Below are 6,138 nucleotides of genomic sequence, written 5' to 3' on the forward strand. Positions count from 1 at the left end.
TCCCTACTTTTATACATTTGCAATTACCCATAATAATATTTTAACCGAGTGCTCAGGTCAGTTATTGCCCATAATCATATACATTATTATTAATAATGTGCTTAATACCCATTAGCCCTTTTGTAATAGCCAAAATAATTTCTAAAATAGTCTTCGGTAAAAGAGAGAAGTTGTTACACTCCGTTCTTGGCATTTGGAAGATCATGGACCCCTTTAAGAATGTGACAAAAGATGTAGACCCACCTCCCATAAATATACACATAACCCATGCCCTGCACCCTGTCCACAAAGCCAGCCCAGGGAACCCCGGAGACTCCAGGCATCCCAGGTCAGGAGCTGCTGCCCTTCAGTTATGGGGAAGGGGCAGAACTGCAGTGATTCTCTGCCATCCTACACATAGTTTCCTGACTCCCCTTGGGTGACAGTGTACTGTGGGAAATCACTGAAGGAAGACTCAAATGATGAAACAGCTCTCAGCAGGAGAGCAGCCAATCTAACACAGATAACAAGCAAGACTTGTTTCATCTGTATGGTTGGTATTTATTTTTCTACCTCAGGACATTTATCTGAACATATTTTCCTTTTCATTTCCAGTCAGCATATGAAAGTTTTAGCGTCATAATTTTAGAGGTTTGAAAATTTGGTATAACTGTATTAGCCATCATACTCTTGGGTTGAATCTTCTCCACAGCAATAAATCTCAGAAAACAATAAAAGTAAGGTGATACAGTATATCATTTCTGATTCCAATACTATTCCTGGTTTAACGTATGGCTTTTATGCCTTTGTTAACATTTTTATCTAGCTTTGTGAAAATAGATGGAAAAATATTTAACATGGTACAAAATGTAACCGTGAAATAAAAGCTCTAGGTAAAGCCATAAGCAAGAATAATCAGCTACAAAAATACCTCTCAAGTTGAATAAAATAAAGTTTCAACTGAACTATGAATTTTGAATACAATTACAGCCCAGTAGTTAGCAAATCATTCAGAAATAGATATTTTAGTGTTCTACTTTTCAAATTACAATGTGGAACTTCAAGCAATAAAGGGCAGTTTGAAGAAGTGAAAAGTCATAAAATGGGAAATGTAACATATCTAGCACAAGCAAGGGGAAATGGGAAGTGTGCAGAGCATTAAATGGGACTGGAATCAGTGTAAAATCCTAGGAGTAGTAATACCACTGATCTGAAAGTCCCAAGAGAGTGTGTAATAAGGAAGACTAGATGAGTTATGTTTTTTAAAAAATAAAGTAAGTACTCTGAAATAAACGTTGAGGAAAAATATAGACAATATCTGCAAAAATTAAAATCAATGTTGTTAAATGGAATTATCAATAGTAAATTGCTATGGCAACAAATGCAACTCCAGGATTAATTACATTACCATGAAACGTGATTAAATACTCCAGAAAACTTCATTAAAGTGATTATTTATCTACAACTGGTAAACCTCCTGTCTAAATAGTACTCACTATGCTCCAAGAAAAAAAAAAAAAGGCAAAGCTGGGCTCAAAACATCTCCCACAACAAACAGGAAAAAAATCTCAATGCACTAAGAAGAGCTGAAGACCCTGAGGAGAGGCTCTCTCAGCTCCCAAGGCTATAAGCAAGTCTACCCCTTGCTCCAGAAGGAGACATCATCTTCACCTTCAGAGGCTGTTTGCTCTACAAACATCCTTAAAAAGATAGCCCAGAACAAAGGCTGTCAGTTCCTCCTTTACAAGACGGTCAGAAACACAGACGGCAATTACAGTGACACAGACTTCTCTTCAACAACGTTAGATGTTGGAAGACAATGGAATAATATCATTGAAGTAATGACAAAAATAATAGTCTAGAATTTCATCCTCTCAAGAGGAAGGGCAAAATAAAAGATTCTCAGATAAATGTAATCATAAAGATGAACTTTCCAAAGTCTGGGATATAATCATAAAGCAACTGAAACTTATTAACGTCCACTTTCGACTCACGTTCCCTTTAAAACTGCTAATGGACAAGTTCTTCTACTTCTGGATAAAAACTCATCCCTATGAATTTTCTGGTCACTGTTAAATTTAAAACTTTAAAAAGACCTAAATCACGAAACAAAAGTTCGATTCCACATTTTAAATATCCAGTCCCACTGAAGCATTCAAAATTCAAACCTTGATTCTAAGTTCATATTTCTTTCCTTCCCCAGGTCAGGCTTTTGCAGTTAGGAGCAGACAGGAGGGGAGCTGCCTATTCTCTTTTCCTTAGCTTATGTTTCTGCTCCTGTTTTCTAGATCCAGCTCTTACCCCTCCAGGTCAGGCAGGAAGCGGGAGGCAAGGAGATCAGGAAAGCTCTTACTGACAAGTACAAGAGGTAAGCCAGCATCAGTGCTCTGCGGGTTCAGCAATATCCACATCTGACACTTTATCTCATGATGTGTTATGGACTGAATGTTTGTGTCCCCCCAGAATTCATATGTTGAAATCCTAACCCCCAAGCAATGGTATTAGGAGGTGGGGCCTTTGGTAGATGATTTATTCCTGAGGGTGGAGCCCTCATGAATGGGATTAGCGTCCTTACAAGAAGAGACACAAGAGCTTTCGCACTCTCTCTCTGCCATATGACGATATGCTAGGAAGATGTCCACCAGACTGCTGGAAGTAAGATGTATAAACTCCAGTCATGTGACAAGGACATCCCAGGAAAAGTGGTGGCACAATAACAAGATGTGCAGACACTACATTTGGAGTCTCCCCATCAAACATCTATGTCCCCTCACAGTCACTATATAATCCACAAGCCCCATCTACACACACAGGGTCTTGGGCCCGTCTTCAGTGCTCCATTCTTAAAAGTGAGCCATCAGCCAAGGATCTCTAGACATATGAGGAAAGCCTCTTTATCACTCAGCTATTGCTATAATAATCCTTCATGGAAAATAACCACAAAATCTCAAGACTGACAATTAGGCAAGAAAAAAGAAATAAAATACATCCAAATCAGGAAAGAAAAAGTAAAATTGTCTCTATTTTCAGATGATATGATCTTATATATAGATAATCCTAAAGACCACCAAAAAACTATTAGGATTAATAAATAAATTCAGTAAAGTCACAGGATACAAAATCAACAAATCAGTAATCAGTTGCATTTCTATATACTAACAACAAAATATCTGAAAAAGAATCAATAAAACAATATTATTTATAATAACATCAAAAACAATAAAACCATTAGGAATAAACTTAGCCAAGAAGGTGTACACTGAAAACTACAAGACTTTAATGAAAGAAATTGAAGGAGACACAAATAAATAGAAAGATATCCTGTGTTCATGGATTGGAATAATTAGTATTGTTAAAATAGCTATACTACCCAAAGCAATCTACAAATTCAATGCAATCCCTATCAAAATTCCAATGATATTTTTCACAGAAATAGAAAAAGCAATCCTAAAATTCATATGGAACCATGAAAGACCCCAAATAGCCAAAGCAATCTTGAAAAAGAAGAACAAAGCTGGAGGCTTCACACTTCCTAATTTCAAACTTTATTACAAAGCCATAGTAATCAAAACAGTATGATGGTGGCATAAAAATACACACATATTTGGAACAGAATCAAGAGCCCAGAAATAAACCTGTACATATACAGTCAACTAATGCTTGACAAGCGAGTCAAGAATACTCAATGAAGAAAGGATAGTCTCTCCAATAAATGGTATTGGGAAAACTAGGTAATCCCATGCAGAAGAGTGAAACTGGACCCCTATCTTTCACCACTCACAAAAATTAACTCAAACTGGATTAAAGATTTAAACATAAAACTGAAACCGTAAGACTCCTAGAAGAGTGTTGGCGAGGGTATGGAGGAAATGGGAACCCTCGTGCACTACTGGTAGTACTGTAAATTGGTACAGCCATTATGTAAAACTGTATGGAGTTTCCTCAATTAAAAATAGAACTACCAAGACTTCCCTGGTGGCTCAGTGGTTAAGACTCCATGCTCCCAATGCAGGGGACCCGGGTTTGATCCCTGGTCTGGGAGCTAGATCCCATACGCATGCCGCAACTAAGAGTGTGCATGCCACAACTAAGGAGCCCACGAGCCGCAATAATAAATAAATAAATATTTTAAAAAATAGAACTACCATATGATCCAACAATCCGACTTCTCAGTGTATATGCATAGAAAATGAAATCAATATCTTTTTTTTTTTGGCCATGCCATGCAGCTTGCTGGATCCCAGTTCCCTGACCAGGGATCAAACCCGGGCCCCAGTAGTGAAAGCCAAGTCCTAACCACTGGACTGCCAGGGAATTCCCTAAATCAGTATTTTCATGGGATAGGATATCTGCACCCCCATGTTCATTGCAGCATTATTCACAATAGCCAAGATACGGAAACAACCTAAGTGTCCATCTATGGATGAATAAAGAAGATGTGAGACAGATATATACACACACAATGGAATGTTATTCATCCGTTAAAAGAAAAGAAAAAAATTCCGCCTTTTGCTACAAAATTAATGGATGGGTGGATGGATGGACCTTGAGGGCATTATGAGAAATGAAATAAGTCAGACAGAGAAAGACAAATACTGTATGATCTCATATGTGGAATCTAAAAAAAAAAAGCAGAACTCACAAACACAGAGAGTAGAATGGTGGTTGCCAGGGGGTGGGGTGAGAGAAATGAGGAGGTGTTGATGAAAGGGTACAAACTTCCAGTTATAAGATGAGTAAGTTCTGGGGACCTAATGTACAGCATGATGACTATAGTCAACTACAGTTGATATTATATACTTGAAACTTGATGAGAAAGGAGATCTTAAACATTCTCACCACCAAAACAAATGGCAATTATGTGAGGTGATAGAGGTATTAATGAACCCTCTTGTGGGAATCATTTTGCAACATATAAGTGTATCAAATCACCATATTGTGCACCTTAAACTTACACAATGTGATATGTCAATTGTAACTCAATAAAGCTGGGGGAAAAAACATAAAATCTCAGTAGCTTATCCAAACAAATATCTGAGAAGTTATCTGAGAGGTCTGTTGGGAAAAAAACTGGTTGAGAATGTGAAAAGATAACGTCAGAAAGAGACATGAAGAAAGACAGGAAGGGGTGAAGAAGAAAACAATTCCCAATAGAAGGAACCAGAAAAAATGCCCAGGAAATGAAATATAATCACTAAGATATTATTTGTCTCATTTGTAAGCAAGATTTACACAGATAAAATAACGAACACTAGATATATAAACCCACCCACCCCTGAATGTGGAGAAAAGGGAATTACACACACACACACACACACACACACACACACACACACACACAATATTTGTTCAGACTTTTAAGGGGAGATCTGAGAAAGGGAAATATCTTTGTGTGAGGGTTACATAATCATGAAACACAGCTAAATCCTGATTTTTCATAATATAAATTCAACAGTAATAAAACTGTAATCTAAAACTGAAAGTCAAGAAATAGCAGTAAAAGCATCATACTTAGAGTTACGGAGGGAAATACATGAGAAAACAATGAAAAGGGGTGGAAAGTGTTTGCTGACGGCAGTGGGGAAGGATGGGGAGAGAACTGCAAATTTCATTATAGCCTGTGATGCTTGGTTTTATGTATAGACCTGACTGGGCTAAGGGATGCCCAGAGAGCCAGGAAAACATTATTTCTGATGTGTCTGTGAGGGTGTCTCCAGAACGGAGTAGCATTTGAATCAGTAGACAGAGTAAAGATCGCCCTGGCCACGGCAGGCAGGGTTCATCCAAGCCACTGAGATCCTGAATGAAACGGAAAGGTGGAGGAAAGGTGAATTCACTCTCTCTGCTTGAGCTGAGACATCAGTCTTCTCCTGCCCTTGGACAATGGCTCTCCTGGTGCTTGGGTTTTCGGACTCAGACTGAATTACACCATCAGCTTTCCTGGTTTTCCAGTTTGCAGAGGCAGACTGTGGGATTTCTTAATATACATATATAGAGACCCTATTTGTTCTATTTCTCTGGAGAACACTGACTGATAGAGCAAGCAAAACAGTCTCACATTTTCTACATCCCATTGGTCAAATCAAGTCACATGGCCAAGCCCAGCTTCAGAGTTGGGGGAGTTTAAAAGCTAGGGTGCTGGGGGTAGAGCCATTCATT

Source organism: Lipotes vexillifer, unplaced genomic scaffold, assembly GCF_000442215.2.
Source record: "Lipotes vexillifer unplaced genomic scaffold, Lipotes_vexillifer_v1.1 scaffold458, whole genome shotgun sequence".
NCBI classification, from domain to species: domain Eukaryota; kingdom Metazoa; phylum Chordata; class Mammalia; order Artiodactyla; family Lipotidae; genus Lipotes; species Lipotes vexillifer.